The sequence below is a fragment of the Alligator mississippiensis genome, chromosome 12 (assembly GCF_030867095.1).
Source record: "Alligator mississippiensis isolate rAllMis1 chromosome 12, rAllMis1, whole genome shotgun sequence".
Lineage (NCBI taxonomy): Eukaryota > Metazoa > Chordata > Crocodylia > Alligatoridae > Alligator > Alligator mississippiensis.
Window position 1 is genome coordinate 66,194,907 of NC_081835.1, and position 26,833 is coordinate 66,221,739.

The 26,833-nt window shown below is 42.7% G+C and overlaps 1 protein-coding gene and 1 long non-coding RNA gene across 4 annotated transcripts in view; one reads left to right on the forward strand and one right to left on the reverse strand.

The window, feature by feature from the left end:
* Positions 1-26,833, reverse strand: part of NR6A1 (nuclear receptor subfamily 6 group A member 1) — a 159,579-nt gene that overhangs the window by 84,201 nt on the left and 48,545 nt on the right. The window lies entirely within an intron of this gene.
* The window catches only part of LOC109285059 (uncharacterized), a 35,242-nt gene continuing 9,945 nt past the window's right edge, over positions 1,537-26,833 (forward strand). For both annotated transcript variants that reach the window (XR_002092727.2, XR_009455963.1), the window contains exons 1-2: positions 1,537-1,822; positions 25,316-25,355. This is a non-coding gene — a long non-coding RNA (uncharacterized LOC109285059). The remainder of the gene's footprint in view (positions 1,823-25,315; positions 25,356-26,833) is intronic.

Genomic DNA, 26,833 nt, shown 5'->3' on the forward strand with positions numbered 1-26,833 from the left:
TCCCCGTGACAGACGCGCGCTCTCGGAGGAGAGGGAGAAAAATGTGGGGAGCTGGGAACAGGTAGGGGGAAAAGAGAGGGAGAGCAGGAGAGAGAGGTAAGAAAAGGAAGGGACCCGTTCACTCAAGAGTCCTGTTCCCAAGTTTTCCATTCCCACAGAATAAAACAAATCAGGGTGCAAAATCCTCCGATGCAATGGCACTCTGCAGAGGGCACAAACCGAAGTGCCCTGTTACCCTCGCCCAGCGCACGCTCACGTTAGAGACAGACAGACAGACAGAGAGCCTGGGAAAAACAGAGGGGCCAGCAGCTTTGCGTTTGGCTGCTCTGAAGGGACGTCAAGTGGGACCCGCTGGTGCCGGGTATTGATCCATCCATTTGGGTGGCCCTGCTTGAAAGCATCCTTAACGGCACTTTGCATGTCTCCAACCAGAAACGTGCCCGCCCGTCTCGTTCGTGACAGGGAGAATGGAAAGTTGACTTAATATTACATCGCCTTTAGGAAAGGTTTAGGAAAACAATAGGGTGGGATTATCCCAATGCTCTACTACAAGAGACAAACCCGGCAATTTTTCAGCAGCCTGCAGTATAATTTATTTATAAGTGTTGGAACCCTATTATGACACATTACTGCCTTTAAGTATGAATATGAAGTCGACTCACATTAAATAAATGAAAGCTACTTTCATGCGCTGAACAAAAATGTCACAACTGACAGTGCCGTATAATGACCTAGTTTCCCAGTGGCCCAGAAAGACTAGAAATAAATCCCGAGGTCCACTAGTTCAGACAAGCTGATGAGAGCAGACCCTGACTGTCTTGCATGATTAAAGGCTATGTCACAGCTCATTGGGGACTAAGCTTTCCAAGTACCCTCGTGGCACTGCTCTACGTGACTGGACGCCAGAATAAGGGGGACAACCCCACAAAAGGGAAATGAAACAGAGTTTCCAGGACTTCGGGAAAATGCTGAACCATAAATGTATTTGCTTACAGATAGCGAGCAGATTCATCTGCGCTGCATTTTTGATGCACCTTAAAACGCCGCAACACGTTTTCTTATGCCAGCCTGGGAAAACTTATTTTCCAAGGATGTTATTCACACCCTAACAGTCTGAAAATATAAAATAAACTCCTGAAGTAATGACTGCTTGAGCAATCGGGTTTGGTACGTGAGCATCCATGATGAGCGTCAGTAAGGAAAACACTTCTTTATTCTTTCACGAATATTAGTTCGGTGTCACTGCAAGGGAGGGGGAGACAGGTGTTTGGTCTCAGACGGGAGAAGCAATACCAAATAAAACAGACAACTTTAAAGCATTTCACTAGAAGTGAAGGCAACTAGACACCCAAACAGCCAGTCCTGAATTACAGCCTTTGAATGGTATGGGGCTTCACATTTCAATGATCAGGGTATGGCCCAATCAGAAGACAAACCCCTGCACTGCCAGGGATCAGCAAATAGGCTGTGTCCCAGCCCTGCACATGACTAAATTTGCTTCTGTCCATCATCTGGGTCATATATAGTTCAATTCAAGTGAAGCAGACAGGGCTGCAAGGAAATCTGGAGTGGTTCAATACCTCGTCTAGCCTGCTTTCAAGCCTGTGATATTCAGTGACAAACTCATGGCTGCATTTGTGCAACGGCACCGAATGCCGTGCTGGCTGGGAGTGCTATTTCTACACTAAAATTGCCTTTCGAGCTGCAGGGAAGTTGCTCTCCTGCCTACACAGGCTACAACTTTTTTTTGGACAGACACCCAACTGCAAAAAAAGTCTGTAATGCAACAAACAGTTCAGGACGACTCCGTCTCCTTAACTAGGTAAGAATTTTAATTCTTGTCTGAAATATTCTTTGAGAGTATACCTGTTAGAAATGTTGCCAACTACTCTGGAATAGCTTGTCGACTGAAATACTGTCAGTGAATTTTTTTCCGGTCTCATTTCTGCACGTGTTCCTTTGTTCTCCGAACAGAAGCTTTTTATATACATCTCATAATATAACACAGCTGGAGATAGTTACGAAACCAGTTAGTGCATGCTGAATGAATACAAAAAGCCTTTCCTGACACTTTGTCGGCTTTAAAAATATTAGCGAGGGGCAACATTTAAAAAAAAAAAGAACAAAGTTAAAAGAATCGTGCAAAGTTTAAAGTTTTTATTCCGTTTAAAATCGGGAGTTTTATGTAACCAAACACTTCTGTAGCCTGGAGGGCTAGTGGAGGCAAATATAGACAGAGAGGAACTGAGCCAGACATGGACAAAGGCATGAGCCAAAACCAGACAGTCCAGGTCGCTCAATAGGCCAGCAGTGGACGAGACAGGTCAGCCAGCTGCTGTGCAGAAAAAAAAATGGATGTGCGAGGTGCTCATGCGTGCAATCGTGACTTGCTTCTGAACATGCCAGCCATTTTCCCCAGCTGTGCTTTGTGTAATCTGAAGGAATGCAGCACGGAAAAAGCAACCGTCCGCCGCAGCAAAATGAATTTGAAATAACTGCAATTAGAAAAACGGGGGGGAAAGGGTGTGGGGAATTTTAGTGAGCTGGAATGTGTTGAGTGACAGGAAATGCCCCGAGCCGTCCCCCCCTTTCCAGTCGCGCCTGCTTTTGTCTAACTCTCGTAATCCACACACTACTGCTTACAAAGCTGTCTGAGTTTAAGACAAAAAGAAACATAAAAGAGCTCTCTTCCACGCTACCTGTGACATAACAGGAACATGCACGGCGCGGCTCGTCTAACGGCTGCTGAGCCCTCCGCACTTTTCTTCAGCTGGGAGAAAACGTGGCGATCGATAACGCCTTAGCAACAGTTGTTGTAATTTATATTTCTGGAATATTTTTCACAACAGATGGTAAAACGTGAGAGGGGAACCTGCTTTTCAAGGCTGCAGTCGCTACTCGGCTCTGCTTATATAGCTATTCTTCGTTTCTTTGCAGAGAGGGTTTGGTTTTGGTGGAGCTGCTCGACAGCTTACTTTTATTTCAAGTTACTTTTTAATAAGTGATGGGCTTGTCAAGATTGTTGTAAATACCACCAGATAAACGTGGCAAGTGAAGCTGTACCTGCAATTTTCACTAGATCCAGGAAATATTTTCTGGAAGTGATCTTCTCTCGCTTTATTTTGTGCACTTGTTGGGCAAAGTATCCGCAATTGTTAACTATTGATGCTTATCGGTGGAAATTTTCTGATGCAACTAATCCATTAAGATAGCTTGGTAAATGTTAACTTGTACTGAGAAAAAGTTTGAGCTTGCAAACTTTTCATATCGATGTTTGAGATTCGAAGCAGATTTTTTGGTTGGTTTTAACTAGTCTTCTTTAAACAAGTTTAGAAAGTGCGCCTGGTTACGACTTCACCTCCCTCCTCCACCCAGAAATGTAATTCATACGTTTAAAAGGTCAGGAGGAGCACTTAAAGCATACTTTGAAACATTTCCACCTTCCACATCTAAAGATTTTAACTGTGAACCTGTGAGACTTAGTTGAGCTTTCATAGCCCGGTTTGTAGCCTTCACGCCAAGCAGAGGTTATTCACAAGGCTGTTCGAGAAAGTCCATTCATATATCTGACTACCTGGATTTGAATAGAAACCAGACAGCAATTCTTTAGTTCCAGCCACTATTCGACCCACTGGACAATAGAGATTTGTTAGCACACAGGCACAAGCTATGGGACACAAAGCTTAAAGCAGCACAGAGATAGGGGGCTTCAGTGAACAGGAAATTACAGCTTTTGATGCACTATTGGCAGGTCTGCTGTTACAAAAAAGCAACATAACTATGCCATGTTTAAGAGCTCCTACTGCCATTTTTAACCACCGAGAGTGTCATAAAAGCTTTATTGTCACAGTACATAAAATCATGAAGTCCATATGGTTACTGCCCAGCTATGGACTCTCCCCAGCGGACTGGAGTGGAGAGCGACTGGAGAAGCAAGATAGGGCTGAAGATTTTAATTAACTTCCAAACGAGGCAGCAATTTTAAAAGGGACAAAAAGCTGAAATATGCTTATAAAAGGCCGTGCATTCCCTATTGGACTAGCTGGTACCTATTGCCAACAGCCTTTTTGTTAGCAGAGACCCAATTTCAAAGAGATCTGACCAGACAGTTAATATCATTTTCTAATAAAATTACAGCATAATTAATTACATTGATACCCTACATAATAATTATTTAGAGGATCAAAGCTGGTCTCTTTCAGTGCAGTAATTACCAAAATGATTGAGGCAAATGCAAAACTATTAGACTTGACAAATAGTCTGCCACTTCCCCATGCACCCTCCCCTCCCTCCTCCCGCACTCCCACCCCTCGCCCCCAAGCCCTGCAGAAGTTGGACCCACAAGCTCCTTGGAGGACAGGCAAGCAACCCCCTGGTATACGCCAATGAGCAGCAAATAGAAAGATCACACGGCCAAACAGCAGGATTTATTATATTAAAAGCCTGAGCCCTGACTGTTCGTGCCACATCAACCGAATGCCAGCAGCAGTTTCAGTCTGTGCACGATGGCAGGAAGGGAGGTTGGAGGGTCTAGACTGCAACCGAAAAACATGCGCGACTTGCTACCCCGGCCACACCTAGCCAAGGTTTTCTTAAGTCACAACAATTATCCCAGCCACCGAACATTAGATGGACTTCACAGGCAACCGAACGTGGTTTAACAGCCATACAGGTACGGCGCGGACAAGGGAACATAACCCCTGAAATCTCTCTCCGCACATAAAGTGCGGAAAGCTGTTAGCATATCTCCTGGTCAAGAGCGCAGCGATTTAAAAATCAAGAACGATAGTACTCCGTGATAGCGAAGGGGCTGCTGTAGTTACAAACTGCATCACAGATATCAAGTATTACATACTGAACATAAAACCAAAATTGTGCCTCATAAAAAAAAACTGCCTCCTTAAGCACAAATGCAATCCTTTGCAATCCCAGAACGAGAGAGAACACAGACTGCAGCAGGGAGAAATTTCCGAAGGGAGCAGACGAGGCTTGTTTTTCAAAAGAAAACACCCTCTGGACATGTCTTCTAGACGTCCGCGTGGGCCTTCCTGGCACCTGCGTGCCAAGCCGACTGGTCACGCTGCCAGTGCCCCCCGGGCAGGACGTGGACAAACGGGAGGTATGACAAAAATGCCACACAAAACCTTTGACTACGAAGGCAAATCCCCACCTCAGTAGGCTGAGCGCAAAACATGCATCGTGCGGAAGAATCCAGCTGCTGGTTCAAAACATCCTAAGCGCACATACGCGAGCGGAAATAATACTTTTTGCAGGATTAAGTTTGCATGAAAAGTAGAGAAGTAAAGGAAATTATATTAATCATGCGGTACAATGGGTTGTGCCTGTTACCTACCAGGGAATCGTGTTAGATGGCAGGCTGTTTGGATAGGTGTGTGTGCGCGCACGCTGAAGTTGGTACAGTTTTGGGGGGTTTTTTTGAAGTGCACAAAGCGGGTATACAACCCTGTCAGCTTCCTAGTAAGACTTGTCAACCAAAGCAAAGAACAATTTGGTGTTTCTATCGAGAACAGTCAGAATTAATGCTACCAGACTCTTCCAGTGCAACAGCCCAGCCTCTGCTGTACTCGCCATGGGCACCAACTCTTACCGCTTGGAGCAGACTGCCTATAAAACCAACCTTAACACTGAAATTTAACAAGAGGACATGCTGGAAGGTTGCTTTCTGCCTTTGCCATTAATTCAGATGTCACTAATTTGGAAGACGAGTTAAGCAAACCACGTAGAAAGTAGACTCCCAGAGGCTGGCGACAGGGAGTTCCTGCCTCACAGAATAAAAACCATGCAAGGACAGTCCAGGCAAAAGTTTCCCTTCTGCTGCTACATCTGTGTACTTACCCCGGAGCCGAAAATAATCCCACGCACACGTAGGGAAAGGATACCTACGGCTGTTAGATAAAAGACTTATACAGAAAATGTAAAAGCCAGAGCTGAACCAAATTTCTTCAGTCAAATAATGGCCGTTCCAGAGGAAGGACATCCCTAGCCAGAAAGAAACTATTACCAGTTAACAGGCTTTGAAAAAGCAGGAGCTGTGTAATATCACAGTGGCACAACCTGTCTCCTCAGGAATATGGACTATTGTGCGATAGGGATTTGTTTGCTAAGACAAACGCATAAAATACTTGCAAAGTTCAGTAACATATCTTTCAGTAAAAAAAACAACAAAAAAAAACACCCCAGGTTTTACTTAAGACTGTTGTGCACATTTCCAGCAAACATCAGTAATAATAATTGCAAAAACACATTTAGAGTACTGGATAAAATGACTCAAGAGTTTCAAACACTAAGAACAGAGTATTCAAACCCCAAATTGGCTAATTGGCTAGTGTTCTCGTAAGGAGAACCTGTTCTCTTCTGTGAAAAAATACTGATGTATGCATTTGATAGAAAGATTATCATTTAAAAAAAAAAAAAAATCAGGTTGCATAGCCTTACACTCTAACTTGAAATGGCCTTTTAGTATCAGCAACTGTCCTGGACCTCAAACAATTTCCATCCCATTTTTGTTCAATAATCATTAGGAATGACTTTCAAAAAGAAAAAAAAAAAAGAATTGCGGCATCTTAGCATTAGAAAAGTGCAGTGACCCTTTCCTCAATAAACCATTTAACTGCACCATCCTTCTGCACCATAATGAACGTTGTTTGGAGACTGCTTTGAGAACAGAAAATACAGTTAATTGCAAAATCTCCACTGGGTGGGCACGGAAGATGACCTGCCATTAAGAAAATGGGGTGTCTCTTAGTTGTGTATGATTTGGGTTTGCAACATCACATTACCCAGATCTGTGGTTAACCACCATTTCATACAGAAACTCCAGACTGTCTTTGAGAAGAGATGCCAAATTATGATTAAGGGTAACAGAATGTTCAGTAGGTGGTGTGACGGAGAAATGGGCAGGGAGCTGCCTGCAACGCATGCACATTAACAGCATTTGCTGGTACAGCCTCCTTAGAACAGGCTCCTCTCTGCCATGACTGAGTGACTCGCTTTTAATGAAATGGTAGCATCCTCTATGCTCTTGGATGGCAACTCCTGTGCTAACAGCGGCGATCAAAAGTGATGAAGTCAGTTATTGCAAAGTACACGTTTACTGGCACGCGAGGGCAGTCAGCAAGGTGTCCCAATACATTAGCTAAACAATTCTGGGGTTGCCGGTCTCAGCCATCCCCCTTGCACACCCGCCCGGGCGCCTTGATAGGGTGATGTGGAATCAAACCTAAATTGAAAAGCTTTCTGTACAGGTGTCCAGCCACATTGTTTTAGTGCTTAATTTTGTTTGGTTTCCCTGATAAGCGACACAACACGAAGTAAATATCTATTTTTTAAAATGCCAAACTGTCCTTGCTTTCACTACATAAATTCAGATTTCCCTGATAAGAGGGTTTATCCCATTTATCCCCATAACCTCAGAGCTCCTCTATTAGTACTCAAATCTGCAGTTCTTGCTCAGACGACGACCGTATTTTAACAATCGGAAATGAACAAGTGTCTTGTTTTGCAGAATCACTCAGTCTGATCAGCCAGACAGAAATGAAAGGGTGTCAATCTCAGCAGGAAAAATGCTGCTTTTTCAGGGAACCTGTTTGGAGTCTATCGATAACTCATGATGCCATTAACATTTGTGTATGCATAATAATGAATACTTCTAAAAGGAGGATAATTTTCTCATCGTTATTAAACCCGGATTTTCAGATCCACATGTCTCAGAAGGGAGGCTGACATTCACGTCTTAAACACAGATAGCAACATGTCTGTACAGGAGATTCATCCCAGAGGAATCTAGATTCTTTTTCGAAAATCTGATGTGCTCGAGTCTGCCATAGATTCTGTTTTTTGGTAAAGATTCAAATATCATGTGGCTTTAGCTTTCTTTCTGTTCACTGAATATCAAGGTCAATTAGGAATGATGTCTGGCTAGAACTCTCAGAGCAGATTAGACAGTTGCTTCAAAAATTAGGACCATGTATAGGTCATCTGTTACTGTGACCTAGATTTCTGTAGAATCTGTTCAATTTGTTTTATTGAAAACGTGCTACTGGTTCAGTCCCATGTCTCTTAGCAAACCTTGCCTTTCTATTAAGAGAAAATGACTGGTTAAAGACATTGCTTGCTTCTCTTAACCAGCGTATACACACAAGCAAATCCATGCTCATCATTTTTTTTTAATTTTAAAATAACTTTAGGTTTCAAAGGCTTATGCACTATAATCTAAAACATTTGGTCCATATGCCAAAAGCTAAGCTATTATTTATTTCAGCGCGCTTAACTGCAGCTTTATTTGCCTCGTTTAATACATTTCCTTCTGGTGAAACCAATGGATTGATGCATACTTGCAACTGCACTTAGAAACCAAAATGGTACTATGAAACTGGAGGGAGTAGTCTGGCTTCAAGTCTTGGAACGGCATCATGTTGTGGTACCTCCAGATAGCCTGGCAGACATGCTGAAGGCATCACTTGATCAGTAAACTGTACAGATCAGCAGAGGGGACACGATGATCCTGACTGTGCCACTGCATCCCTTTTTATTACATTTTATTTATTAAAATGTTCTGAGGTTCAAGATATTTGCTCTGTGAATTGTAACACAGTGTAAAAAGCATGTTCATCTGTGTTTAATCAAGCTGCCACTTTGGAACCACCTACGTGCAAATCTCTATCTGAAAAAAAAAAAAGAAAGAACGATCAAGAAGGCTGCTCTTCCCTTCCCTTTTTCATTTTAATTAGAAAACAAGTACTGAAATTTCACACAGACCCACGTACACTACCATCCTGCCTGAGCAAAAAGCATCTGCGGAGGGCAGAAAAGATTTAGCCTGAAACGTATATATAAATGCTTTCCAAGGAAGCCAATTTTTCCCCCCCAAATAAGAGACTGATCTGATTTAGATTAGTAACTGCACAGGAAAGATGAGGTGGCGGTGGCATCCAGAATTAGAAATAGCAGAAACGTGCCAATTTTTCCTTTTTTTTCAAAAAGTACACCCTAAGATCTAAGTTGTTATTCTCTCTGGAAATTACTACTGTGCTATTATCACTGGGCTACAAATACATCTAAAATAGTTTTGGTCTTACGTACTGACCACACAGCAGGATACAAAAGTGGGTGAAAGCAAGAGAATAAAACTGCCGCATAAATAAGCACTCAGCTGTGACATAAAAGCATGCCAAAAGACTATAATTCCCATGCTAGCATCTCCCATATGTTACTGCTTCAAAATGAAGGCTGCTAAGGAAACTCAGCTTAGCGAATCACTCCCAACCTTTCAGAATCCTAAAATTATGCGACTTGTACGGTATTTTCATATACAAAACTTTCTGTGCCGTTATTAGCCCACCGGGACCCTTTTATTTCATAACTGCAAGGAGTGCAAAATGGGAAATCAAGAGTATTTGGACAAAAAAATACCCAAGATGATCTTCTGTACACGTCCTCCCCCACTGGTCAACGTGCACGCAGATTCAGTGACAATTCAGGAGAGAATAGAGCCCTGCTTGTATGGGCTTCATACCCACATACAGCCACTATTTACACAAGCACACACTTTCAAGTGGAAATCAAATATTTACCAGAGGAACATCTCTTGCTTCCCACAAAATAACTACGGGCAATCACACTGCCACCAGCTGTAATCTGTACCATATCATTCGCTCAGATCCCGAGTATGCGGTACCATGAGGTGTTTGGACTAAGAATTTTGCTTTACAAAAATTATAAAAGCACAGGAGCATTCGCAAAAATACTGCTGTCGTGCAGCTGAGTAGCACATGCACCATGTGGAAGAAAAAGTACCACGGAAATGCACCATGTGTTTCCAATTGAGCATACTTCATCAGGAATGCCATCATTTTGGTTAGGCAATATCTGCCTAAAGTTGTCTTTGGATGTCTCTATTCAGACTGTAACACAGATGAGACCGCGCTGCGCAGAAGGGCTGTGTCTGCTACTGCAGCCCCAGTGATGCAGCAATACCCCCCGTTTCTCCTTTCCCCCCCCATGTGCTTGCAATGACAGATGACTCGGAGTGCATAAGCAAAAGGTGGAAAAGTATTTCTGATAGAGAAATGCCAAAAAATTACAACATTTTTTATATAGTAAGACACAGTCTATTTACTGCTAAAAAGAACTGCTAAAAGGTATTTTCCTGAAATCTAAATCTTTTAAGACAACCTGGAAAAATCACTATGCAAATATAAGGTTTTTTAGAAGTATTCTTAGGTGATTTTTCTTCTCTGCCTCTCCTTCCTGGTCCAGCCAGCAGTCCTACTCAGCTGCGTAGCTGGCTGCTCAAGTCTTCCTTTTCCACTTGCTCCAAGCACCAGTGTTTTCTGTTCTTGCTCTCAACTTGTTCAGGTCTTTCCTACTTACATTCTCGACCTTAGTCGTCTTCTTCCTTTTCATCTCCACCATTCTTCTCAATATTTCCTTCTTAACTGCACAGGACATACTGCAGCCTCCTCGGTCTGGCTTCCTGCCTCTCTCACCAACGTCCTCCACACCCAGCTAGGGTTTTCCTTCTGTAATTACATGCAATTTACTGATAACAGGAAAGCCAGATAGCTCCGACTCCTAAGTTTTTGAATCTTCCGAAAAGTCACAGCCAAAGCTTTCTCTCGGTGCTGCTGAGAAACTTCTATAAAAGGTAGGGGCAGGTGAACAAATTATACTGAATTCAAGAGGGGTGGAGGTAGGGAAAAAACGACTTAGTGGAGATCACCTGATTTGTGATAAAAGTGTCTCGTGTTCTCCTGGCCTGCAGTAACTAGAAGCTACAGTACAGTAATTTAGTACTTTAGTCACACAGGGTAAATTGCCCCAGTCCAGTTTCAATCTACCATAGGACACAGCGAACACACGAACCACTTGCCACGAAGCAGCTGAGATGCCATGAACCAGCTGATGGGGTAAGACACCCCCACTTGTGAGGCTTGGTATAATTTGTCCTCTCCAAACAGTGACTCTCACTTGCATTATTTCCTTCTATGTACAGGTGGCTTAACGAAATGGGTCCAAGGTTATTAAACCGCTGCCCCTGCCAACCACTCTGGTGGCATAAAGCCAATAGATGTGGTCATAGGAGAAGAATTCAACATAAAGGTGTCACCCTGCAAAGCAGAGCGCTGCAAAGCCAGGCACTCTATCAACCCCTTTGTAGACTTTCACGGGGTGGAAATGCCGGGGAGGTGGCCAGGGCTGCGCGATCTACGTACTCCTGGCAGTGGGCACCACCCTCCTGGGGGCTGCCGCCATAAATGATGCTCAAAGCAATTCTGCTTCGGCTCGTACGTGCGCTGGGGCAGAGCAGATCTTAGGAGAGTTGAAAACAGGGAAAGCGCAAGGATGGCTACAAAGCAGACTCTTATTTTTTCTGTGCAACTGAAGGAATGAAGGGGACAGTGACTCATCCAGACGGGAACGGGTGGTGATGACTCTGTACTGTTTAATGGAAAGACCCTCCTAACTAAACTGTTTACCTCCTAAATCAAACATTAATTCCACCTAATGCTTAGGAACAAGACAGCTGTATCTTAGAAGTAAAACAGTTCACTCGACCAATGATTTGCTAGCGACCAAGTGTCAAACCAATAGCATCTACACTTTCAGAGACAAAAAGTTACAGGCGGCATCATGAAAATACAGTAGAAATGTGATTTTTTTTCATGTCACTTTTACATATGAACATAGCAAATCGAATCAAATGCAACTTGTGCTCCTTTCCATAAAAGACACGAATCTGTACATGAAGTAGCTGCTCCCAATGGAGCAGTTAGCAGCCCTCGCTGACGGCATATCCGAAGAGGCTGTGCCCCTGTGGTGGGTGGTCTGCTCTTCCTTCTCAGCGTAACACACTCCCTGCCTCGGAGCCGCTTGTGAAAATCTCAGCGTTTGGCATCTTTCAAACTTAATAGCACGCCAGTTGTCTTATAGGCCTTGGTCTTTCACTTTTTTTTTGTTTTGTTTTGTTACGTACAGGACAAGAACAGTTATTTTTTCTCTTCAACACTTCACGCACCTCTATTTCAGAATCCATGTAAATTCTGCTCTATGGGGACGTGCACTGTAATGAATGAGGGCCCTCTAAAATTAAACATGATATTAGAGTTTCAGTTCACTGCATGTGGATGACTCCTGTAGGACTCCAACATTATCATCCAATTAAATAAGTGTGAACAGTGCAAGAATACCCAGAGTTAGCTTGGTATTTTCTTGGCCACTTGAAAAAAATGCAGCATGCCCTACTGATGTGAAATTCACTGACAATGGATAAAAGTTTATAAAATTCTTTAGCAGCTATTTTTAATGGCAGGAGAGGAAAAGGTCTATACAGCAGAACTCCTTAAGTGTAGTGGAAGAGCTGTACAGTTAATCTTATCCATGCAAACACTGTTAGTCACAAGGCCTCTGGCACCCAGCATCTGGGGAGCAATTCAAAACTCTTAACTAAGATTCTGTTTCTTGATGAAAAACCATTAACCATGTGCAGTACATGCCTTGCGGGTATGAATACTACACCCATAATTGACTATCAAGTTTCTTTTCAACCTAGTTGCTAAGTGAAGCAACAGAGTAAATCAGCTCTATGGGAGGAGGTTAGAGCCTGCATCCAGAAATACTCCACCCACAGACCTCATGTGAAACTACAGCTTGGAAGCAATTACTGAAATGGTTCTCAAGTGCAGAAGACTATTAAACTAGGAGAGCTTCCGCCACGTTCACATCTCATCCTTAGGGGAAAAAAATGTGATTGTGGAATATCGTATTCAACCAGCACTCCTCGTGCATCTGTTGGCATTGAACTTGAAGTGATCAAAACTGGAGAGCGGTCTTGTGCGCGTGGCTCGTTCTTACTTCCACGCAGAGTGACCCTTACCCTGTGTTACAACTTGTAAGAAAGACTGGATAACCCACTTCCACTCCAGCAGGATGAGGTTATTTTCCCCCTTTCTAGAGGAGACGACTTGAGACGATGAAGGGAACAACACCAATACCTCTCCCCACAATGTTGCCAAACTGCAAAAGTCCTGGCAGCATCTGCCCCCAAAAAAGAGGGTCTCACCTGCTTCTTTCTGCTCGCTAAACTGCAGTTCGACTCTTTTCTTGAATGACCTATGGTTATGGTAGGCCAGATCTTTACTGCTTTTAAAAAAACCCTAAAATGGCAGCTGGCAATATAAAGCTTTGCTGCCTAAAGTGCCTTGCTTCCTACATACCTGAATCCTTCTGTGTAGTCTCCTCTTCTGCGTGTAGCCGTGTTTCTGTTCAGGGTAGCAGGTTCCTGAATCTGGACAGCTATTAAACAAATCACAAAAAATCCAAAATTTTCCTTGGGGGCCAAATCCCAAGAATGACAGGGCTGCCCTCAATGGTATCAAGGCTAAACCTTTAACCTGATCTCTCGCTGTATGGTTTAGGTCACCAGGTAGCCAGGCACAAGCTCAGTTTTAACCAGCTGGGATTTCTGATCCTTCCAGTCGATGAATGCTAGTCGGGCAATGCATCAGCGCTGCTGCACAAAGACCTTGCCTACACTTCTCTCAAAACTGAGGTTTTCAGATGCGACAGGCCTTCCTGAAAAGTCTCAGCTTGCATGTGTGAACGTTTGCCATTTCCATGTTGTTAGCCTTGGTCACCCACCCAAGGAGCCAATGCGGTGACTAAACTAACCACTTTACCACCTGGCAGGACCGCTCGTAACCAGAACAGCACCACATCCTTTGCGAGACATCTGCGCTTTCTCCAATAGCAAGCATACAACTTGATCAGAGTAGTCCTTCACAGTCAAATCCTACTTGGCATTTAGGTAATTGCTTTGAAAAGTATTTTTCTAAACACGAGGGATGCACAAGCAGTTTCTAGACATGTTTACAAAGAACTGAAAGTGAAAAAAATGCAACCAACTTCCAGTGAAAAATACCGCCTGAGACTCATACCTATTTAGGAAAAACCTAAAGCAAATAGGCTTTGTGCCCTGAAGCTCCAGAGTGGGAAAGAAATGAAGTCCAGAGGCCGGCATCTTTCTACTGAAACTGTTTTCAAGTCTTGGGACTAACAGCAAGGGGGTGCAGCCGATCCAGATGTGGGAATGGACATGAACAGAAGTTCTTCACTTCCTGCTAGAGAGACAGCTGCGTCCGAATCTAAGCATTATTATTTGGAAAGCAAGCAGCCAGTTCTGCCCAGGGAGAAAGGTACTGTTCCCAAACAAAGAGCTCCTGGGTTACCAGTCTGCTCCCCACAGAACGGGATCTGCCAATGAACTTCAAAACACCGTGACAGAAAAAAATAATTTACAATTTGGCTTTCACACCCTGGTGGAAGCAGGCATGCAAGAGCCTGATCACCTCCCTCTTCTATAAATGGGGAAACAAGCAGAACGAAAGGACTTCTCTAAAGCCCAGAGCAAGTTTGCACTGAAGGCAGGAGTAAAAACAACAAGTCCAGCTTGCCCAACTGCACTGAGCCCTACACATGGGGCTACACTCCCAGGAATACTTCCTCGATTCACTCCTCATGAAATTCAGATTTTTATCATGTTTATCGTTTAATCAAAGACCAAGGAGAGATCAATGCTCCAATTATTAACTCAATACCATTAGTGTTCTTGACGCCCCAAAGAACACTACCTCGCAGTCAAGAGACTAGTTTCAGGACTAGTTAACATACTGGACTGCATTTGTTCCTGCTCAAGAAGCACTAAATCATTGCATATTTCAAAGTCTAAAGATTTCTTAGCAAGTGTTCAATATTTAGGGATCCCTTCAATTTTTACTGGTGGACACTTAAGGGGGAGGGGTGTGAAACTGAGTCGTGAGCCAGCACACCCCCATTTCTCTTATTTTGCCCCAACATGATAGCGTGTCAAGGTGAAAGCACCCTCTGCACGAAAGACACTCGTTACTCTTGCAGCAAAAATCTGAATAGGAACAGTGTTCATCCTTTTGCCATTCTGTAGAAAGCAAAAGGTTTTGGGGTGTATGTAGAGTCTGACAAATTAGACCCTGTACCCTGCAAAGGTGCTCTCTTCTTTAATGAAGCAACTTTTCTAAAGATGGTTTGTCAGCCTACTTCACTGAGTTGCCATGACATCCTATAAACAGAAGATTTTGGTGTTACCAAAGGGTCCAGGATCTAGTGGGTCTTCTACAAATTATATAGTGTTTATCTGAGACGGAGGGTGACTTTCATGATCATGACCGTGCCATCTTATCTCAAAAGGTGTGAGAGAGATCAGACATGCCTCCAAGTAATCGATGGCAGCACTTACTTTTTATTGCCAGCAAGGCTTATCAAACACGGTCTTCAGCAGACCCTCATTTATCAAGGGCCTGCTGCTTTTGGATGCCTTCATGTCTGTCCTAGAAATGAAAGCATGGTTTGGTCAAAGATGATTAATTATTTCAGCCATAAAATAATGGGAAAAGCAGGTGTTCAATAAAAGCCACTTGCTTCCAAGGGGCATCTGGATCTATATTCTTGACTCAGGTGTCAAACTACAGGACCCTGTGAATGAGATCATCCCTGGCTTGCTTTTTCTCAGTGAGAAAAGAAGAAATGCTTAATTTCAGCTTCCTCCTGACCACATTCCAAAGAACCGTACAAACTTCTATCAGCGGAGAGTTTCCGCTAGCAGAAATACCATTAGTTCAACAGGGACGGTCCGTTACATGTTGGGTGTAGAGCTGACAGCTTTGAATCAAGAGCAATACAGCTTACACTCCCTGCCAGGGAAAAAACCCCTTCTTCTGTCTACGTCTGCACAAGGTAAGTCATTCCCTGGCTTTACTTTAAATGAAATGAAGTTGCTCTTACAGTAAACGGCTCGATTTCCCCAACCCACCCTGATAAGAACATGCAACTGTAATACGGTACTTAAGGAAGGAAAAATATTAAACTGCGTGCTCTGGCAGACAGATGGTGTTGAAATTAAACACTGGAACCTTGGCAGCTGCACTGTGCACTCCTCGAAATTCTCACATCATTACTCTGGTGGGAACCCTGTAAAGAGTTGGCACGTGGCCTGTAAGATTTGGTTAGGGATTTTCTTGCTTTTTAAGGTGACCTAAAAACAGTCTGCCCCCGTCCCCATCCCTCCCACCTTCTAAGCAGGGGGAATAAGGACTGCTGCTCCAGTTTTCAAAAGGCACGGTATTGCCATTTCTTAAGGACCTAGGACATCCAGAGGTGAAAAGGCCTATTCTATTTGCTTCCAAGTGTTTCTTGAAAAAATTGTTAAAATGCATCTTTTAAAATACTAAACTGATGTACAAAAATTACTGAATACATGAGATTGAGCGCCCAACATTAATAATACAGTTAACAGTCTCACGAGGGAACACTAATTATTTGATCCTCGATATGATGTAAATAGTATTTCAAATGCATTATCGCTATGGAAAGCGAAAAAAGGCTGGTATATATTAAACATACAAACAGATTTAGTTTTGGATTAGGTCACCCCTCCAAATTCACATAAATTTTGCACTTACCTCATGATACTAAAAGACCTTTACACATTAAGTTTGTAAGTGGTGCAACTAAAACATTTTCCTTATCAAGACCCAAGTGCAAAAACTTGTTTCTCCTGCAAAAGTGTACGACATCACTATCACCAAATCAGTACTGCTATACTCGTTATAGCACTTTAAAATGCTAGCAAGGTCATTAAGAAAATAAATAAATAAATAATCTTTTACTCTCATCAACTAAAACAGAAGGACTAATCTTAACTGTCTGGTTTCCAAGTATGTTTACTTGTAATCTTGAAGTCTTCACATCTGTTCCATTCATCACTTCAGATCTTCAGAGGGCAGTTCTTTTGCAGTTGCGAAGCTTTGCCAATTGAAAGATTAATTACCTTTTCTCTTGCATGAGATAATGAATCTGCTTCAAACGTGAGCATTTTTCCTAGACTCTTCTGAATGAGGTTCTTGACATTTAAATACATAGATAAGGGCCCATTATGACCACCTAGTCTGACCCTGGCAACATGCCTTCCTGAATTAATTCTTGTTTGAACTACAGCGTGTTTCCTAGAAAACATCTGATTTTGATTTAAAGATTTCCAGTGACAGAAAATCTATCACATCCTTTGGTAATTACACTAACAATTTCATTACCCTCGCTGTTAAAATGTGTATGTTAGATACAGACTGCATCTGGCTTAATCTTTAAGCCACTGGTCCTCATTAGATGTCTCTCTACTAACTTTTATCAAAGTTATTTTCTCCAGGCAGGTAACTCTAGAATGAGATCAAGTCATCTCTTAGCCTTCTCTCTGATCAGCTAAAGATGTTGAGCTCCCATGCTCTCTTGCTATATGGCAGGTTTTTCAGTCTTAATCAGTCTCCTTGGGTCTTCTCATTCCAATTTTTCAAGCTCCCTCTTGGAATTGCTAGGCTCAAAACAGGAGGAGTATTCCAGTGTCAGTCACGTTAATGTGAAACACCCCCTTTTCTCCTACTCGGGAGTCCTCTGTTTACACATCCAAGGACTGCATTTGCGTCACTGGCCATGTTTAGTTGACCACCCACCAAGACCCCCACATCTTTATCAGAAGCAGTGCTTGCTAGTGTAGAAAGTCCCCAACTTGTAGATGTATCTACATTCTTTGTTTCTGGATAAGCAACTTCATTCTGCCCGTACTGAAGCATATATTTTTCACTTGCGTTTAGCTTAACCAAGCAATTCAGGCGGCTTTTAGCGACCGATTCTCTTCATGCTTGCCTTTCCCAGTCCGTCTCATCTGCAAATGCTAAATTCCAATTTTCTGTTTCCTTACCTATTACAGTACTGACAAAATGTTTTATAACACTGGGGCGAGGATAGATCCCTGCCCATTAGAAATAGTCTTTAGGTTTCCTCATCAGTCGACATTTTCAGACCTACTATGTAGTCAGTTTTTAATCCCATTAATGTGTGCCACGTTGCATTTGTATTATTCCAGTTTCTTGAAATGTCATGCAGTATAAAATCAAATACCTAACAGAAGTCTAGACAAGGTTCCTTGGGTGAATTTGATATCTTTTATTAGACCAACCCAAATGGTTGGAGAATAGTTATTAAGCAAGCTTTCAGGTTCAAAAGCCCTACAGAAGTCTATGTATATGACACAAATCTATTGCCTTTATCACCCCCATGAAGGGGTTGAAAGGAAACTCTGTCTACACATTAGCTGTCTGGAAATCCCATACTTCAATGCTACTGCCACTTACCTGGAGATGCCAAGAAGAAAAAAAAAAATCCACCCTATGAATGCATATATTGGCATCAAAATGTTTGGTGTTTGTTTTTAAACAGCCAGGGTTTTGGTCACAGCTAGAAGTAGGAGCTCAGCGGCAGTGGGCTGGTCCTCCTAATGGTACTGAAAAACCTCTCAGATAGGTCTAGCTCATGTGCACAGGGTAAAACTAGGGTCAGGAAAGAATCTCCCAGGTCAAAAAGATGAGGTACCTTTGCTTTCCTCGGAGCACAGGACCCGAGCCCCTCCTACAATCATCTAAGCGTAACTTTAAGTCATTTCCTCCCACGGCAGTGGCTGTGCCTGTGGCACCCTGTAGGCTTCTTGCCGGGGGGTAGCGGGGTGTGCAAGGAGAATCGAAGTCAATGTGCTTGTGGATCCTTCTGGACAAACAGGTACCCGCACCGCAGAAGACTGAATGGGCACAGCTCTATGCACCTGCAAATTGGTTACTTGCTCCCCAACAAAGAACTTCATTTGACAATAACTGTTCTCTGTAAACAGATCTCAATTTGCATTAATTACACTGAACTCCTTTAATTATTTCCTGAGCTCCTCATCAGCCATTCCTGTATTTTGTTTTGGATCAGGGTCAGGCTGAAAGGCCAATAATCACCCAGGATATCATCTTGCTTAGACTTTTAAGCACAACATGTGTTTTCTTTCTTCCGGCTCTGAACCTCCCCCCATATTCCAAGATGCATTCAAACCAATGGTCAAGCGAACTCCTCTCCAGCTCTTTAAAAAGGCTTCCGTTGCAAATGATGCAGACCTGCTGAATTGTAAATGTCTCCTTTTAGTCACTAATATTTAGCATGTAGGGCTGGAATGGAAATGCAGTGTCATGTGAGATGAATGCCATCCCTGGGTTTTCCTCCACTTACAGAAAATCTGTTTATGGATGTGTTGTATATATGCATAAGCACAATGCCTATGATAAGCTTATTTTACGCATTTACTGCTGCCAGATGCATACGTATAAACTGGTACAAGCAAAGCAATGTAGGACAGAGTCTCAAACACGGTAAACATGTGAAACACGGCACTGCTATAAGGCTCTCGAGATGCGAGCAGACAACTTTGGCTCTTATGAGCCAAACGTACTTTATTTCCACACGCTGGGATTACACAGCACTCAAACCGTAGAACAGCAGCAGTTACAGGCTGTCTGCACAAAAAAAAGGGAGAAGGGAAACGGGAATTCATTTGTCTTGAATTCAAGGGATAATGCACAACTGTTTCTTGAATTAGGCGTAAGGCTTGTCAATTTGAATATATTTCCAGCCCGCATACACTCATTTGAGAGAAACGCAACTGATCATTCATGCCCTTGCTAGTATGTTCATTTCTACCGCCTGTCAGCTCCTGAATAATTTCAAAATCCCTTCATTTAATCTGCACTCCTGTCACATTACTTGCTTCTGGCTCACAGCCACTAATGGCACATTCAATGAGAATGATGCTAGTTGTGTTTTTTATCCTCCTCAAACCACTGCGAAGACAGACAGTCTGACAAGTCTCATTATTCTGCCAGGGGTTAGCCATGACATCCTTGTCCAACCCACCCTTTTCAGCCTTACTCCATGCCACCCTTCTATCTCATCCCTCAAATAAAACAGAGTCCCACTCTTTAAGGGCGATCACTTTTTCCATAAGGCTCCACAACTGAGCAGAGCTATCGGTACGTGTCGTAAGTTCGTGATCAAAATGAACTGCATGTCTAAGGTGGACGCAACGTGTACTTTCATGAGATTAGTCAGTCAGAGAAGGTGTGAAACACCAGATAGAAATCAATCTTTATTTTGGTATGCAAGAAGGAACATCTCCATCCCCCTCCCCACCTCATCTCCAACACTGAATGGAGCTAAACCACAGAACTGGGAAATCAGAAGAGCCAAAGTTTTATTCCTGTGGTGATTCACAGTGTGATTTTGTGGCAACCAGTGGCTACCACTGCTTTGTTCGTTTGCTTGTTTTTAAACACAAATTGGGGGGACCAAGTTAAAAAAAAAAACAGGTGTTGAGCTTGGCCTGTAATAGGAACAATTAATCTTTTTATTGCATTATGTAAGATACCAGCAGGAGAGAAATAAAGCAAAGTTATATAAGTAATTAAAAGGGCAGGAGGGAGAAGGGGGAGGAATGATTGCATTCACCTAGTCACGTTCATCCACATTGACACTCATTCCAGAGGAATCCATTTCTGCTGACCCCAAATCTTTGAGAGATTCATAGCCCTAGTCCTTGGCCATCTCATAATAAGATCCAATACAGAACTTTCTCCTAGAATGAACCTTTACTCGACACACGTGACAGACAATTGTGAAGACGTTTAATAAGCGTTTGGGCACTTCTGGAACTATGCTAAGACAGAGAGACCTCTCTCAAGGACTGCACGTTATCACACACTTTCAAGACAAACATATTCAGCAGGCTCCAGGCACCATCTGTCTGCACAAAGCACCCTGCCGAGTAGCAATGTGCTTTATCTATTCACCGAAATATGCATAGGTAGCTCCATAATCAAGAATAAATAAACGCTTCGGTTTTGGGTCAGAGCAATCGAGACAGGAAGGCAGTGAAGACGGAGAGAACGAGAAAGAAAATGAAACAGTCAGAGATGGACAAGGCACCTGTGGAGGACAAGGACAATCGGATTCAAGCGCCGACAGGAATGGAACATTTAAAATAACTGTAATTTCCCTAAGGTGATTTGGCACTCCATAAAGAAAATTAAGCTTTATCATATCCTTGCAAGTAAAAACAGTTTCAAGTCCAAGTTGGGCTTATAAGATTAGAAGACATTCTCTCCATCTGTTATGCTATTCACCTCCATGATATGCAGAAGTCTCCTGCATTAGTTCTGCACTGTAAGGAGCATTTACAAATCCAAGTATTACTGACGTCTCGTATACAGCCGAGCAATGGAGCATGACTGATGTGCATTCTTGATCTTTAAGAAACATCTGGTTATTTTTGAGGGATCAAACCCCACAAAAAAGTTTTCATCTTCAGATTGAGAATGAACATAAAAGAACTTCTGTCCAAAGGGGCATTTTTTCATTCAGGACTTGAAAATAAAGGACTTACAATGCAAGTCCTGAACCCTAACTGTGTCAAACTTCTGCAGCATACCCTGGCCAGCACAAATCACAGCAGAGCAAAGCTCAAACATGCCAACCTTAAAATACAATGCAATTAAGTTTAACTAAACTAATAGCTGGTGGGGGTGGCGAGGGGGGAGAGAAATCTACAACGGCAGAATCCACAACTTGCCTGGAGTCACCAAGTTTTATTTAAGAAATAATAGCTTACGAGTACAAAGTAAGTTTAGAAGCCTCATTTTTCCAGTTACGTGCCATAAAGATCATATACAATACCTTAGAAAACACTCCAAGCAGCACTTTACAAGCAACGGATCAAGTCAAAAAACATTTTTCCATTTAAGAGTGCAGATTAGAACAAACCTGTACAGATCTCACAGAGCCATTTGCTTCATGTTACAAACTGAAAAGGTTTTTTACATGGGCTTATAATTGAACTTTGAAGACGATGCTTGATTTCCTGAAACTACGGTACAGGAAGTGGGGGCAGCATGCTGCAAAGGGAACGATCATTTCAAATGTGGCACCTTTCCAACATGATGATGAGAGTTTCAAACAAGGCACCTTTCAGAGTACTTATACACTGAACTCAGTGCTTTCTCCAAAACATTGCTATTTCTCAGAAATCTTAAATAGCAAAATGACACATTTGAAGATTTTTGTAATTTTTAGTATAAGTGGACTACAATCTATAACTCTCTTTAAAAAAAATACTGGTCAAGACACAGGGGAACTAAGTTTTTTTCCCACATGCAAATAAACTTTTCCCTTGACTCCTACCCTCTTCTTCTTTAGTGCCTGGTTCCTTTTTTGGAAAGATGGCTTCCCTTTCTCTGTTCAGTATATAAATGTGGCCCTAAAACAGCATTTTGTTTAAATCAGTTAGCTGGTATTGGGAGCCTCTGTGCTGGGCATATAGCCAGACCAGCACTTTGCTTTGCCAGACATGCAAGAAACCCAGCAGCCAAAAACAGTCCATTCATTCAAGTTCTGTGAAAGATCTTCACTTGCAAGGACATTTTGGAAGCAACAGTTAATAACGCAGAGCATCAAGGTCGGTTGAGGTCTGGTGTCTATGAAGAGAGGCAGCTCTTTACAATTTAAGCTTCTGCCATTAGCAAAATGAGTTTGGTACCATGCATTTTACGCACGTAAGGCCACAGGAGTACAATTTGCACAGATTAGCCTACTGACGGAAGTAAAAGATTAATTTTCAAAGCTGGGAATGACAAGCTACTATTATGACAACTTTCAGAAATGCAGGTTTTAATCATTTTCCTGCTGATGGAAGCTGTTAGATGAGAAGGAAAGTTTAGTGTTAATTCAACCACACATCTCTTCTGTGGGCTAGAAAGCAGTTTATCCAGAATAGCATTGATACCACCAAATACTCCATGCTTAGAAAATTAGGAATCAACCAGATGAAGGCTTTGGATTTTTCATTTTACTTGTTACAAGAAAAAATGGTACGGAATAATCCCAGCAGGTGTTACATGCAGCTGCAGCATTTTTTCAGGGTGTTATACATAAAGCCATTTTAGTTTTCCTTAGAGAAAGAGTTGGATAACTTGGCATCGGTTGATTTTGCTGAATCTGCTTGGTTACACTGTGCTGCACCTTCATAAGGATTCCTTCTCTGGTGTAACTAAGTCGGTCCTGTTGTAAAGGACAGTCCAAAGGCGACTGAAAGCATTAGTGCGAGTTGTTCTGACATAATAAATAAGTGGCACACCAAGAGAAGTGCCCACAGGTCTTACCGCTGTATATTCCCATCCCTACGTGCAGAGTTCACATTCTCTGCCTTGAATAACTAGGCAATGTTTCCCAGGTGTCCATGAGTATTTTGGGAAGAGAGCGCAAATTCTAAATAACCCCATTCTTTGCAGGCTCTTGCACAGGAAAAGACAGCAACTGCAAAAACCCCCTCCGTCTCAGGTAAGGTAGAGAACGTGCTGCTGTTGGGCTGGAGAAGTCTCAACCCTTTGTTAACTTTCAATGATCCATACCATCACCAAACCTGACTTTCATAAAACAAAGTTCAGAATAAGAACCATTCGTATTTACCAAATGCAGGCAGTCAGGCCTTGCAGAAACGTGCTCTATTTATTAAGTATCCATCGACTGAGCTGGTACATTGTCAGAAATAATTGGTTTTAATGCCCCTAAATAGGTATTGGGTGCTAGCTACAGCCAAGGCTGGGAACTTAGACTGGGCTGTGCCAGTGCTCCTGCTGGGACCTGACCCTGCTCAGGATCAGATCGATGGTCATATTTGGGCTCAGGAAGGATTTTTACTTCATGGTCAGACTGGTACAGACCAGGCAAGGAGGTGGGCTGCCTTCCTTTGTAGCGGGGGGCATGGCCCTCTACCTGGGATCTCTCGAGCATGTATTGACATTGCACAGAAGGACATTTGCTTCCATGGTTCCCCTGCTTTACCTGTGGCAGGTTCAGCTGTTAGGTCTGTGTTGCATCAGGGCTGGCAGCAGTCTTATGTACAGTTTAGATTATGGATTTGTCTGGGCTGATCCTGCCTCAGGCAGCGGGCTGGACTAGATGGCCTCTGGAGGTCCCTTCCAGCCCTGCTCCTCTATGACTCCTTGATAAGGAAGCAAGCAAATGCACTATGCATCCTCACTGTCCGGATCAGACATGGTTTCCAAGCCTTTGAGGATGCCACACTAGTCTTCAGAGTCATGAAAGAGCACAAGTGATGGTTGTCCAGGCTGAGTCAAAGACAGCCAGACATGATGCTGGCCACCCCTCTCCCATCATAACGCTGCCTACAAAAAATGGTCTTTTCCACACCAGCCTGGGAAGCCGTTCTTCCTTCTATTCTCTGGTGGTTAATACAATGAAGGCCAAAGACCTTCTCTTCAAGTCACTCAAGCTTCTCTTTACTACACTTAATGAGGTCAATTAAGGCAGCACAGATCGTTCTCTACCACGAAGCCCACTAAAAGGGGCTCCCCAACAGCCTGCTGCCTGTTCATGTATAGGAAATTGTATTCTACTGAAGCTGCTTTTCCTAAGTAAAGAGGAGCAAAAAAAACTAGAAAAGATGAGGCAGAACAGAGATGAAGGGATGACAGACATGACATCCTGTGAAGAGACATGGAGTTAAGGCCATACATGAAGCTGAAAGCCACTGCCAGTATAGAGAAAGGAAGGGGAAGTTGGGGAATCACCAAAAAAAAAAAGAAGCAGCAGCCTCACGTAGAGGTTGACAAGATGCTTGTTTGAGTACTGTCCAAGACCCCTGCAGACAAAGCACAGCAGCTTAGCACATTTCCCCTCGCCAAGCGTATGCACTACAGGACATTGGGTTGTTTCTGTTTTCATCAAAAACGTACAAAATTCAGGGGGAGACGGGAAAGATGGATTATACATTTTGCTCTGAATATTAAAATCCACAACCAAAGATTATATCCCCTGCTACTACAAGCCTTATCCTCATTGCTGGCAGTTCCATTGTTTCCAGAAATTGAGTTTTTGTGAAGGTTTCAACCTCAAAGACTACATGCCATGATTTGGGCCCACTTTATGGTACGTTTTGGACTTTGCACCAGGGAACCCAAGAATCATAAAGAGGTAAAGGAGCAATGCATAGGTTTCAAATGAACAACAGCAAACAAATTTAGGCCAGAATCTACAGTGGGGAAAAGTGGGGAAAATGAGATAGCAGCTGAAAGAGGGTGATGGTCAATATGAATAGCTCACATACGAGAAGGATAACATGACCTTAAAATAGTCATCTTGGCAAGAAACCTAGTTTAACCAAATAATCACCAGTTGCACAGCGAGGCTGAACAGCCTGGCTTAGACACTGGCACATACAAAAGCGGGGTAAGTTCAGCATAGAAGTGGCTCTGCACTGGCTTTGCCACTTGAAATTTCTTTTGGCGACTACTGTTAACCTAAAATGACTTGACTTTGCTCTTTTCCCCAGGTCCCGTTCTGGAGGGTGGTGACAAAACTGCTCTGAAGAGGTGAGAACTAGTACCGTTCTTTTAATGATTTTCAGAGTGTTTTGGCCCCGCAGGTGAAGTTTAGTATTACCGGAGTCCACAAAATGCTACAACTTAGTAATTATTGGCTGAAAACAAGCTCCTCTTAAGATTTTTGAAGGGCAGGCCTTACTTAAATCACCATGTATATAAGAAAATGGATGGGTTTCAAGTATCTTAAATTCTTATTATGCAAGTCTAGTCTTTGGGCTGACACTTATACAGACAAGATATTCTGTCTGAACCTTAATCAAGCAGTCACTGGTTTCCCAACACTTCCCTTTCACTAAGAGCAAATGCACTGCAATTTTAAATGATAATATATTTCTGCTTGATATAACACTTTCCTTACATGTGCTTTACAACCAAAGCCCAGCAAGTCTAGGTAAAGCAAGCATTCACTCTAACCTACAGCGCAGTTGCAAGCAGCTTGAATAAATCATTTCCAGTCAGTCTGCATAGTTCAAAATGTAGACTGATTGGGCAGACAAATGAGCGCAGCAATTTCAAGATAATTTAAATCCTTCTGTAGTTAAAAGCTAAATAAAGTTATGCAAGAGTTACTTTTACAGTGGACTTTGTAGGAAAAATATCTGCAGTTTCACTTTAAAATGTACAGAACAGCAAACTCCACTTTCCTCTGAAAGTTGTGTATCTGCTATTAGCACACAAGCCCAAGGTCTCTAATTTCAGGTTATTTTGAGTAAGGCTTCCAAAAGGACTACATCATTTATTTAATCTACTCCAGCTAAGCTCCCTGGTAAAACAGGAGGTTCAATGAGAACAGAAGTTAGTTCAACCCTAAACATTTGGCAAAATCCCCCTCCTTCCCCATGAAGTCTGGCTGGTTTCATGGCTTCAGGGCCAAAACATTTCCGCTCCGCCGAGCCTACCTTCCTCGTGTAAACTCAGAAAGAACTCACCTGAACGCTTGCCCCTGGCCTGGAAAAAACAGTATTTGCCAGCAGCAAAGGCAGAAGAGCAAAACTGAAGATGCAGCAGGCAACAGATGGACTATGCACACACAGGGAGAGACAGGATAGAGTACGTTTGTGGTGCTCTCTCACCTGTGCAAGTGTCTTTTGAACAAGCAAGTGGGAAGTGCAATGGTTCAAAAGGAATTAAAAAAAAAATCAAGTTGTCAGTGTCCTTTGAACTGGAGCTCATAGAATAAGTGTTCTCTTGCTTCGAATTAAGCCCCTGTGAAGGTAACGTGGTAAAGGCCCCTGCGCCATGCTGTTCTGTAGCAGCTCCTACAGACAAGCTGCAATTGCTACAGGTGTGGTCTGAAGTGATCGCAATTCAGCCCTCCATAGCTACTGAAAATCTAGAGCGTTTAAAAAAGGACAGGACAAAGGAAATTCTTCGGCGACCCCAAGATGTCATGTGCATGACAGAGAACCAGAAAAATGGCATGTTTGTTTTGCTCGCAGTGTAGTTTACTGGTTTTAACTTTAAAA